The following is a 13,563-nucleotide window of genomic DNA, read 5'->3' as shown; positions in this document are numbered from 1 at the left end:
ATGAGACTGTGATTTATTTGCAAAATAAACAGGGTCATTTCTGCAAAAAAACTCAGGGATATATTAATTTACCAGTGTCAATATCCTTCTATATTCAAATCATTTGCTTTGAAAACCTATCATGCTATAACCCTTATTGGTTTTCTCTTCAATTGTTACCTTATCTGATTTTCCCAAACCTCATTTGTGTGTGATTTGAGCAATATTCCAACATCATTTTCTTCAATTTTATGAAATCCTAAAACGTTTCCAGGAGTGACAATTTCACTTCACAACCTATTTTAAATGAGTTTGCATGTATACTGTCAAAGGTTACAATACTCATCAGTGAAACTGGGAAAATATGTTGATAGGTGGAGAGGCAGGTGCTGGCATGAAGCAGGATAGATATTTGAGAGGAGGCAAATTTACAAGTAGAAGAATATTTTCATGTGATGATAAATGTTGCTTCCCCATGAAATCATGTAATTGTTGTGACTGGAATCATGAACACTCAGATATTCAGGATGACTGTATTATTCCACCCTCCTCCCTGGGCCATAGCTGATTGGACCAGAAATGGAAAACTGAACCAAGTAAAGCAATTATCTTCTCTTTCTTGGGATTCTGGGATTGAGACACAGTTATATGTATAGAACAGTGATCTCAATTTTTTTTTTTTTTTTGCGGTACGCGCGCCTCTCACTGTTGTGGCCTCTCCTGTTGCGGAGCACAGGCTCCGGACGCACAGGCTCAGCAGCCATGGCTCACGGGTCCAGCCGCTCCGTGGCATGTGGGATCTTCCCGGACTGGGGCACGAACCCGTGTCCCCTGCATCAGCAGGCGGACTCTCAACCACTGCACCACCAGGGAAGCCCTGATCTCAATTTTTTTGATGGTACATTCCTATCAATAAAAAGGTTTAACTATAGGCATACCTCAGAGATATTGTGGGTTCAGTTCCAGACCACTGCAATAGAGCAAGTATCACAATAAAGTGAGCCACATGAATTTTTTGGTTTTCCAGTGCATATAAAAGCTATGTTTACGCTATACTATAGTCTATTAAGAGTGTAATAGCATTATGTCTTAAAAAACAATGTACATATCTTAATTTTAAAATGCCTTATTGCTAAAAAATGCTAATCATCACCTAAGCCTTCACTTAGTCATAATCTTTCTCCTGGTGGAAGGTCTTGCCCTGATGTTGATGGCTGCTGACTGATCAGGGTGCAAGTTGCTAAAGGGTGGGGTGGCTTTGGCAATTTTTAAAAATAAGACAACGATGAAGTTTGCCGCATTGCTTGACTCTTCCTTTCACGAATGATTTCTCTGTAGCATGCAATGCTGTTTGATAGCATTTTACCTACAGTAAAACTTCTTTCAAAATTGGAGTCAATCGTCTCAAACCCTGCTGCTACTTTATCAACTAAGTTTATATAATATTCTGAATTCTTTGTTGTTACTTCAACAGTCTTCACGCATCTTCACCAGGAGTAGATTCTATCTCAAGAAACCACTCTCTTTGCTCATCCGTTAGAAGTAATCCTCATCTCTTAAAGCTTTTCAGTTACACCTTCAGGATCCACTTCTAATTCTAGTTCTCTTGCTATTTCTACCACATCTGCAGTTACTTCCTCCACTGCAGTCTTGAACACCTCAAAGTCATCCATGAGAGTTGGAAACTTCTTCCAAGCTCCTGTTAATGTTGATATTTTTTACCTCTTTCCATGAATCACAACTGTTCTTAATGGCATCTAGAATAGTGAAGCCGTTCCAAGAAGTTTTCAATTTACTTTGCCCAGATCCATCAGAGGAATCACTATTTATGGCAGCAATAGTCTTATGAAATGTATTTCTTAAATAATAAGACTTGAAAGTCAAAATTACTCCTGATCCATAGGATGAAGAATGCATGTTGTGTTAGCAGGCATGAAAACAACATGAATCTCATTGATCTCATTGTACATCTCTAACAGAGCCTTTGGGTGACCAGGTACATTACACAGCAGTAATATTTTGAAAGAAATCATTTTTTCTAAGTAGTAGGTCTTAACAGTGGGCTTAAAATATTCAGTAAACCATGTTGTAAACAGATGTGCTGGCATCCAGGTTTTGTTTTTCCACTTATAGAGAACAGGAAGAGTAGACTGAGCATAATTCTTAAGGGTCCTAAGATTTTTGGAAGAGTAAATGAGCACTGGCTTCAACTTAGAGTCACCAGCTACATTAGCCCCTAACCAGAGAGTCAGTCTGTCCTTTGAAACTTTGAAGCCAGGCATTGATTTCCCCTCTCTAGCTATGAAAGTCCTAGATGGCATTTTCCTTCCAATAGAAGGCTATTTCATCTACAGTGAAAATCTGATTAGTGTAGCCACCTTCATTAATCCTTATGTAGATCTTCTGGATAACTTGCTGCAGCTTCTACATCAGCACTTGATGCTTCGCCTTGCACTGTCATATTGTGCAGATGGCTTCTTTCCTTAAACCTCATGAACCAACCTCTGCTAGTTTCCAACATTTCTTCTGCAGCTTCTTCACCTCTCTCAGCCTTGAAGAGAGTTAGGGCCTTGCTCTGGATTTGGCTTTGGTTTAGGAATGTTGTGGCTAGTTTGATCTTCTATCCAGATCATTAAAACTTTCTCCATATCAGCAAGTAAGTTATTTCACTTTATCAGTTATGTGTCCACTGGAGTAGCACTTTTAATTTCCTTCAAGAATTTTTCCTTTGCTTCCACAACTTGGCTAACTGATTGGTGCAAGAGGCTTAGCTTTCAATCTATCTTGGCTCTTGACAACCTTCCTCACTAAGTTTAATCATTTCCAGGTTTTGATTAAAATGAGAGACGAAGTATGACTTCCTTTCACTTGAACACTTAGATGCCATTGTAGGGTTTTAATTAGCCTAATTTCAATATTGTTATGTCTCAGGGAATAGGGAGACCTGAGGAAAAGGAGAGAGATGTGGGAATGGCCCATCAGTGGAGCAGTCAGAACACACACATTTATCAATTAACTTAATCATCTTACAAGAGCATGCTGTGTGACACCCCAAAACAACTACAATAGTAACATCAAAGATCACTGATCACAGGGACTTCCCTGGTGGCACGGCAGTTAAGAATCCGCCTGCCATTGCAGGGGACACAGGTTCGATCCCTGGTCCGGGAAGATCCCACATGCCATGGAGCAGCTAAGCCCATGAGCCACAATAACTGAGCCTGCGCTCTACAGCCCACGTGCCACAACTACTGAAGCCCACACACCTAGAACCCGTGCTCCGCAACAAGAGAAGCCACTGCAGGGCTTCCCTGGTGGCGCACTGGTTGAGAGTCCGCCTGCCAATGCAGGGGACACGGGTTCGTGTCCCGGTCCGGGAAGATCCCACATGCCACGGAGTGGCTGGGCCCGTGAGCCATGGCCGCTGAGCCTGCGCATCCGGAGCCTGTGCTCTGCAATGGGGGAGGCCACAATAGCGAGAGGCCTGAGTACCGCAAAAAAAAAGAGAGAGAGAGAGAAGCCACTGCAATGAGAAGACCATGCACCACTACAAAGAGTAGCCCCTGCTCACCGCAACTAGAAGAAGCCCGCGCACAGCAACAAAGACCCAATACAGCCAATAAATACATAAATAAATGTTCCTTTAAAAAAAAACACACACACAATGAGGTATCGCCTCACACCAGTCAGAATGGCCATCATCAAAAAATCTACAAACAATAAATGTTGGAGAGGGTGTGGAGAAAAGGGAACCCTCTTGCATTGTTGGTGGGAATGTAAATTGATAAAGCCACTATGGAGAACGGTATGGAGGTTCCTTAAAAAACTAAAAATAGAACTACCATACGACCCAGCAATCCCACTACTGGGCATATACTCTGAGAAAACCATAATTCAAAAAGAGTCATGTACCACAATGTTCACTGCAGCTCTATTTACAATAGCCAGGACATGGAAGCAACCTAAGTGTCCATCAACAGATGAATGGATAAAGAAGATGTGGCACATATATGCAATGGAATATTACTCAGCCATAAAAAGAACAAAATTGGGTTATTTGAAATGAGGTGGACAGACCTAGAGTCTGTCATACAAGTGAAGTAAGTTAGAAAGAGAAAAACAAGTACTGTATCCTAACGCACATATATGGAATCTAAAAAAACGGTACTGATGAACCTAGTGGCAGGGCAGGAATAAAAACACAGACGTAGGGCTTCCCTGGTGGCGCGGTGGTTGAGAGTCTGCCTGCCGATGCAGGGGACACGGGTTCGTGCCCTGGTCCGGGAGGATCCCACATGCCGTGGAGCGGCTGGGCCTGTGAGCCATGGTCACTGGGCCTGCGCGTCCGGAGCCTGTGCTCCACAACGGGAGAGGCCACAACAATGAGGGGCCCACGTACCGCAAAAAAAAAAAAAAAAACCAAAACCAAAAAAAACCAAAAAAACACAGACGTAGAGAAAGGACTTGAGGACACAGAGGGGGAAGGATAAGCTGGGAAGAAGTGAGAAAGTAGCACTGACATATATACACTACCAAATGTGAAATGGATGGCGAGTGGGAAGCTGCTGCATAGCACAGGGAGATCAGCTCAATGCTTTGTGACAACCCAGAGGGGTGGGATAGGGAAGGTGGGAGGGAGGCTCAAGACGGAGGGGATATGGGGATATATGTATACATACAGCTGATTCACTCTGTTGTACAGCAGAAACTAATACAACATTGTAAAGCAATTATACTCCAATAAAGATATATAAAAAAAATTCCTATGTTCTCTGATATTGACCAGTTCTTACAAAGCTAATCAAAGCCACTGACTTTCTCTTCTGGAAGTTTTTTTTCAACTGAAGTATAGTTGATTTACAATATTATACTAGTTTTAGGTGTATAGCATAGTGATTCAGTATCTTTACAGATTATACTCCATTAAAAGTTATTACAAAATAATGCCTGTAATTCCCTGTGCTATACAATATATCCTTGCTGCTTATCTATTTTATACATAATAGTTTGTATCTTTTAATCCCATACCCCTAATCTTGCCTGTTCCCCTTCCCTCTTCTCACTGGTAACCACTAACTTGTATTCTATGTATGTGAGTCTGTTTCTGTTTTGCTATATACAGTTGTTTGTTTTATTTTTTAGAGTCTACATATAAGTAATATCATACAGTATTTTGTCTTTCTTTGGCTAACTTATTTCACTAAGCGTAATATTCTCCAGGTCTATCCACATTGCGGAAAATGGAAGAATTTCATTCTTTTTATGGCTGAGTAATATGCCATTATATATATGTATATATATAGATCTCACATCTTCTTTATCCATTCATGTGTTGATGGACACTTGGGTTGCTTCCATATCTTGGCTATTGTAAATAGTGCTGCTATGAACATTGGGGTGAATGTATCATTTTGAAATAATGTTTTCATTTTTTCTGGATATATATCCAGGAGTGGAATTGCTAGATCATATGGTAGTTCCAAATTTAGTTTTTTGAGGAATCTCCATACTGTTTTCCATGGTGACTGCACCAATTTACATTCCCACCAACAGTGTACAGTGGTGCCCTTTTCTTCATATCCTTGCCAATATTTGTTATTTATAGACTTTTTGATGATAGCCATTCTGACAGGTGATATCTCATTGTTGTTTTGACTTGCTTTTCTCAAATAATTAGCAATGTTGAGCATCTTTTCAAGTGCCTGTTGGCTATCTGTATGTCTTCTTTGTAAAACTGTCTATTCAGGTCTTCTGCCCATTTTTGATTGAGTTGTTCATTTTTTTGATATTGAGTTGTATGGGCTATTTATATAGTTTCAATATTAACCTCTTGTCGGTCATATCATTTGCAAATATTTTCTCCCATTCCATAGCTTGTCTTTGAATTTTGTCAGTGGTTTCCTTTGTTGTACAAAAGCTTTAAATTTAATTAGATACTATTTGTTTGGTTTTGCTTTTTATTTCTTTTGCCTTAGGAAACAGACCCAAAAAAATATTGCTATGATTTATGTAAAAGAGTGTTCTGCCTATGTTCTCTTCTAGGGGTTTTATAGTTTCAGGTCTTACATTTAGGTCTTTAATCCATTTCATTTAAGTCTTTAACCCATTTTGAGGGTTTTTTTTTTTTTTGTATATGGTGTTAGAGGATGTTCTAATTTCATTGATTTACATGTAGCTGTCCAGTGTTCCCAGAACCACTTATCAAAGAGACTGTCTTTTCTCCACTGTATATTCTTGCCTCCTTTGTCATAGATTAATTGACCATGTGTGCATGGGTTTATTTCTGGGCTCTCTGTCCTGTTCCATTGATCTATGTGTGTTTTTATGCCAGTACTGTGCTGTTTTGATTACTGTAGCTTTGTAGTATAGTATGATGTCTGGGAGGGTAATATCTCCAGCTTTGTTCTTTTTTTTCAAGATTGTTTTGGCAATTCGGGGTCCTCTATGGTTCCAAATAAATGTTAGGTTTATTTGTTCTTGTTCTGTGAAAAATGTCATAGGTATTTTGACAGGGGTTACATTAAATCTGTAGATTGCTTTGGGTAGTAGGGCCATGTTAACAATATTAATTCTTCTCATCTAAAAGCATGGGATACCTTTCCATTTCTTTGTATCACCTTCAATTTCCTTCATCAACGTTTTATAGTTTTCAGAGTATAGGTCTTTCACCTCCCTGGTTAAATTTATTCCTAGGTATTTTATTCTTTTTTATGTGATGGAAATTTTTATGCCAGTTAGAAAATTCTGTTTTTTTTTTTTTGCATTACGTGGGCTTCTCACTGCTGTGGCCTCTCCCGTTGCGGAGCACAGGCTCTGGACGCGCAGGCCCAACAGCCATGGCTCACGGGCCTAGCCGCTCCGCGGCATGTGGGATCTTCCCAGACCGGGGCACGAACCCGTGTCCCCTGCATCGGCAGGCGGACTCTCAACCACTGCGCCACCAGGGAAGCCCCGGAAAATTCTGTTTTTTGAAGTGTAAACTATCAAGATTTTTGTGGTTGAGGCACATCATTTTCCACAACAAAATCATATAATGTTAGAAACATTTCCAAACATCCATTTTCAAGATGTTCTCTCCATAGCAAGAATTCTTTTGAAAGGCAGATATTTTCTCTCATTGATAAAATGTCACCTTTGCCTTGAAGAAAAATAAACTTAAAAAAAAAATAGCTGCGTGTGTCACAGAAAAGTTCAGTGAATTTGGGATAGTTGTTGAAAAAGAAAAATGTATAACTCTTCTTTAAGAAGGACCATTCTTTTGCCACAGGATGACCAGAGAACTTCTTGTGATATAAAAGATTTTCACGGTCACTCTCTTTTTTACAAAGTTTGAGATGATTCTACTATTAAAGTCCGTGTTTTATCAAATTAACCACACCAATGACCTCCTGTGGCACTTTTCACCCTTCTGATTTCAATTCTCTCCTATACTAGGTTAACAGTGAATGAATTTCACATGTGGAGCTAACGTTCTAGTCTCACCCCAGAATTATTTTCTATTCCAATCACAGAAACTGCCCCATTAGTGGTTACACATAGGCATAAAATTTTATTTTCTTAAAGAATGCATTTCCTGTGTGACTGTGGCTGACAGTTGCATGTCCTGTGCTGTGTGTTCACAGATGCCTCAGAACTTGGACACCCAGTTTCACTGGGTGATTTTGCCAGAGACACAGTGTGAGTGAATATTTGTCCATCATCAGGAATCCAGGGGCCACATATCCCACCTTTCCCCTTCACCAAAAGAAAACAAGCTTTTTCTTTTTTTAAACAATAGATAGAGGTGAGAAAGCATCAGTTATAATGACAAGATAGTACAGAACAAAAAGCAAGAGAGAAAAAAATGATCACGAGTGGGATTTTTTAAACCCTTTCTCCTGATCAGGGCTACTCTGCAGCAAATGCAGAGCCTAATCATTCTGAAGAGCTCTAAAAATGGGTTATTTTAGCGCCCTAGTCAGAATCTAATGCAACTGAATGGAATTCACCTTTTAAAAAAATTCGTTTTCTGTGTCTTTTGTTCTCAAGGACCATCACAGTAATGAACTGGATACCCAAAATATAGTTATTATTTTTAAATGCTCAAATGGCTAGGCCTACATATGGTCTCAGAATATTTGAGTCACTGGAGGAAATTAAAACGTACTGGAGGGTTAGGAGGGATTTCCAAAGCAATCATATTTTCACCTCAAGTCATAGACTCTTGGCCTGCCATAACTACAAGCTTTGGCTCTTATTCTCACCATATGTGAAATATTTTGGCTGTTTCTCACTATTATAAAGATTTGAGATTTAATTTCAAACAACTAAATAGAAATGACATTTACCAAATTAAAAGTAAACACAAGGATTTCCCTGGTGGTCTAGTAGTAAAGAATCTGCCTTCCAGACCAGACACTATAAAACTCTTAGAGGAAAACATAGGCAGAACACTCTATGACATAAATCACAGCAAGATCCTTTTGGACCCACCTCCTAGAGGAATGGAAATAAAAACAAAAATAAACAAATAGGACCTAATGAAACTTAAAAGCTTTTGCACAACAAAGGAAAACATAAACAAGATGAAAAGACAACCCTCAGAATGGGAGAAAACATTTGCAAATGAAGCAACTGACAAAGGATTAATCTCCAAAATTTACAAGTGGCTCATGCATCTCAATATCAAAAAAACAAACAACCCTATCCAAAAATGGGCAGAAGACCTAAATAGACATTTCTCCAAAGAAGATATACAGATTGCCAACAAACACATGAAAGGATGCTCAACATCACTAATCATTAGAGAAATGCAAATCAAAACTACAATGAGGTATCACCTCACACCAGTCAGAATGGCCATCATCAAAAAATCTACAAACAATAAATGCTGGAGAGGGTGTGGAGAAAAGGGAACCCTCTTGCCCTGCTGGTGGGAATGTAAATTGATACAGCCACTATGGAGAACAGTATGGAGGTTCCTCAAAAAACTAAAAATCGGGGCTTCCCTGGTGGCGCAGTGGTTGAGAGTCCGCCTGCCAATGCAGGGGACACGGGTTCGTGCCCCGGTCCGGGAAGATCCCACATGCCGTGGAGCGGCTGGGCCCGTGAGCCATGGCCGCTGAGCCTGCGTGTCTGGAGCCTGTGCTCCACAACCAGAGAGGCCACAACAGTGAGAGTCCCGCGTACCACAAAAAAAAAGAAAACCAAACAAACAAAAACTAAAAATCGAACTACCATATGACCCAGCAATCCCACTACTGGGCATATACCCTGAGAAAACCATAATTCAAAAACAGTCATGTACCACAATGTTCATTGTAGCTCTATTTACAATAGGCAGGACACGGAAGCAACTTAAGTGTCCATCGACAGATGAATAGATAAAGAAGATGTGGCACATATATGCAATGGAACATTACTCTGCCATAAAAAGAAACAAAATTGGGTTATTTGTAGTGAGGTGGATGGACCTAGAGTCTGTCATACAGACTGAAGTAAGTCAGAAAGAGAAAAACAAATACAGTATGCTAACATATATATATATATATATGGAATCTAAAAAAAAAATGGTTCTGAAGAACCTAGGGGCAGGACAGGAATAAAGATGCAAACGCAGAGAATGGACTTGAGGACATAGGGAGGGGGAAGGGTAAGCTGGGATGAAGTGAGAGAGTGGCATGGACATATATACACTACTAAAAGTAAAACAGATAGCTAATGGGAAGCAGCCACGTAGCACAAGGAGATCAGCTAGGTGCTTTGTGACCACCTAGAGGGGTGGGATAGGGAGGGAGGGAGGGAGATGCAAGAGGGAGGAGATATGGGGATATATGTATATGTATAGCTGATTCACTTTGTTATAAAGCAGACACTAACACACCATTGTAAAGCAATTATACTCCAATAAAGATGTTAAGAAAAAAAAAAAATCCGCCTTCCAATGCAGGGGATGCGGGTTCGATCCCTGTTTGGGGAATTAAGATCCTACATGTCTCGGGGCAACTAAGCCTGCGTACCACAACTACTGAGCTTGCCTGAGAGGCCGCGTGCCACAAACTACAGAGCCCACACGCCTGGAGCCCACATGCCACAACTAGAGAGAAGCCTGTGCACCACAACTAGAGACAAGCCCACGTGCATCTACGAAAGATCCCACATGCCACAACTAAGACCCAATGCAGCCAAAAAATAAAATAAATAAAATATTTTTTAAAAAGTAAACACAATCTTCATGGTACTCTTCATACAAATACCTTTCAATCTTAAAATTAACAAAGCTCCTCTGACTGCAAATGGAATTTAAACCAAAACCTAGTGTGACACCTCTGGTGGGTGGGACCTTCTTTGAAATCGCTGAGAGGAGTCTTTGGTAAAGGTTATCAATCCTATATATATTTATTAGCAGGATTGTTTTCTGTTTCACAGGATAGAGTGTCCAGACATCTTTATTTCTCAAGGCTGTCTGAAGGTGAGAGTATTCAGTTCAACAGACTTATGTTGAGCTCCAGCTTTGTGCAAAGACTTGGTTTCAGTTTTGTGAGGACTTCAAAAATGAAGAGGTCCCTACCTTCAAGAGCTTCCTCAGGGCAGAAGAGGTAAATTCATTATTTTTTTAATGCTGGAAAAAGTGAATGCATAAGAGCTACTAAGTATTAAAAGGGCTCAGTTCCAAAATTCCAAAATTCTAAATTATAACATTTAGTTAGCAGAATAATCCACATTAAAAGCTAAATCCACTTTTCTCCTTCAATCAAAATTAAAGTTTCTGTAGGTTGAAAATACAGAAGTAAAATGTATAAGGAAGCAGAAAAGACAAATGGATTAAGAATACTTAACTGTTAACTAGGCTTTTAACTCTTGAATAAATATGGTCTATCTCTTGCCATTTTAAAGAGGCACAAAGTGGAGGAAGGTAGAGCCTAAGAGGGGCTGGATTTTTAACGACAGGCCCTCAAGGACAGCACTGAGGTTGAATCGTCAGGATCTACTGTCTGATCGTGGATCAGTCAGACCCAGATACTGGACCCAAGATGGGCAATCTCTCAGTGGCAAGCTCATACTAAATGGACCAGACCAATTCTTAACCCAGAAAGCCAATCTTAAGTTCTTCATTCAAACCATGACTTATTCCAAAACAAATTTAAGGCTACTTAGAAATATGCAAACATGTTATGAGAAAATAAATCCAAAATAAAAAGATGAGGCAAAGAGCAAATAAAATTAAGAAAGCAAGATGGCTTTGGGAGTAAAGTCAGCCCACAAAGCATAGCAGGAGGTGCGATATTCTTTCTTGAGTAGCCTCCTCATAGCCGGAATAAAGAGGCAAACACAGTGAGTTACGTGGTGTGCTGCCACCATCCTGGTATCAAGATACGAAAGAAGCCAAATGACAATCAGAAGATTATTCAGAACAAAGGAAGAATAACAGGTTGGGGAGACACATTTCCCCTAACTCTAGGAAAACGTGATATCTTGTTCCCCAGGCAAGACCCACAGCCCAGTGACACAGTTACTAAGTCCTTATAGTCTCCTGTTCTCCTCCTTGGTCAGTGCGACAGAGCTGCTTCTCTGTGTCTGATTTCTGGTGCTCACACTCCTCTTCACTGACATATGAAGGGTCACCGAGGATATGAGGTGTCTAAGGACACAAACCAACTCCTCGTGTGAGTCTTAAACACACTCTGTCTGGTTCCATCTATTCATTTATCCTTGAATTTCATCAGACTGATGAAATTCAGTCTGCAGCTTATTAGGCAAAATGCACTAGCTGTGAACTAGACAGGTGATTCCCCCAAAGCAGCAGCAGAGCTTCTAAGCCATCGGGGATCTTGGCACAGGTTAAACTAAAAAGAGTCGCCCCAGATACAAATTCTCTATAAGGGATCCTACCGCCAACAGTAGGACACACTCTAAGCTTCTGCACAAAAAAGAGCATGCCTCTTCCCACTGTAAATCAGCAAATGGGAAAGTGTTCTAAGGAAGAAATGCAAAACAGGAAATGAAAAACAAGTATGTTCAAACATATCCATTGTCAAAGATGTCTGTGTTGTTTATTGTTCTTCATTTTTAAAGAATTTGAAACAATCTAAATGTCCAAGAATTGGGAAACTGATAAGTAAACTATTGTGTCAACTCAATGCTATATATTGCTAAAATGATGCTTAAGAAAATTCTGTTGCACCATTGACAAAGGCTCATGATAACAATTTAAGTCTTTTTTAAGGTGCATAGAAACTCATGTATATATATTAGAATTCCAACATTTGGAGAAAAGTTCCTATGCATAGGATTAAAAGGTTGAAAGGAAAATCAATCAAATGCTAAAAATTGTCTTAGAATGATGGGACTATGGGTGATTTTTTTCTTTTATCTGCTTTCCAAACTTTCTTTTATTGTGGTTATATTAGTCTTTTCATAAAGTATGTAAAAATAAACTAAAAATAAACTAAAACATCTAAACTAACTTATGAACTATATCAAACAAGTCTTTAAATTGTTATAGATAGACAGATAATTAGATAGACAGTAATAGAGATCATGAGAGGTCTATATTCAAGAGGATATAAGAGAATCTCTCCCAGGACCTCCCTGGTGGTCCAGTGGTAAAGAATCTGCCTTCCAATGCAGGGGACATGGGTTCAATCCCTGGTTGGGGAACTAAGATCCCACATGCCGCGGGGCAACTAAGCCCGCATGCCACAACTACCGAGCCCGCATGCCTCAACTAGAGAGCCTGTGTGCCACAAACTACAGAGTCCACGCACCCTGGAGCCTGTGCACCACAACTAGAGAGAGAAAACCCGCATGCTACAACTAGAGAGAAGCCTGCATGCCACAACAAAGAGACCGCGCGCCACAGCGAAAGATCCTGCATGCCTCAACGAAGATCCCACAGGCCACAACTAAGACCTGATGCAGACAAAAAAAAAAAAAAGAGAGAGAGAGAATGTCTTCCTGGGAATCACTTGAAACAAAGAGGAGGGGTAAGGAGACTGATAGCAGGGTAAAGGTCCCACAATAGTGAATGGGGGCAAAAAATAGATACATAATGCGTGTTCTGTTATTACAACCTTATTTTTCTCAGGATATTGATAAAATCAAGGTGCAGCAATAGACCGTGCCATCTAAAACCACTGCTTAGCTAAACAATAGTAGATATCATCATTTCTAAACCTCTCTCCAAAGTGATTTCTCAAAATAAATTCTACTAAACCCTTAATGGCATCAGAGTGGCGTAGAAGTCCCTCTTGCTCCCCACATCCCACCAAAGACTTGCTTCAGGGAGAGCTGAAAGATCTTCAGATGTAAAATAAAAGATAATAAATCTATGATCCTGTCTGACCCTGCCTGATTCAATTCCTAGCCTTTAAATGCCATACCTGCCATTAAAAGGGGGAAAAAAAATTCTGTCCATCTGTTGTATTTCTGCTTGCTCCATTAAATGCGTCTATTTTACATATGGTCTTGAGACTTGATACTATTCATAGAAATTTAAACAGACCTTGTATTTATTTTCTAGGGCTGTCATGACAAATACCACTGACTGGGTGGCTTAAACAACAGAAATTTAATTCTTCACAGTTCTAGAGGCTAGAAATTCAA

This window comes from Mesoplodon mirus, assembly GCF_964341445.2.
Source record: "Mesoplodon mirus genome assembly, chromosome: 1".
Taxonomy (NCBI): Eukaryota; Metazoa; Chordata; class Mammalia; order Artiodactyla; family Ziphiidae; genus Mesoplodon; species Mesoplodon mirus.
This window is presented reverse-complemented; position numbering follows the sequence as displayed.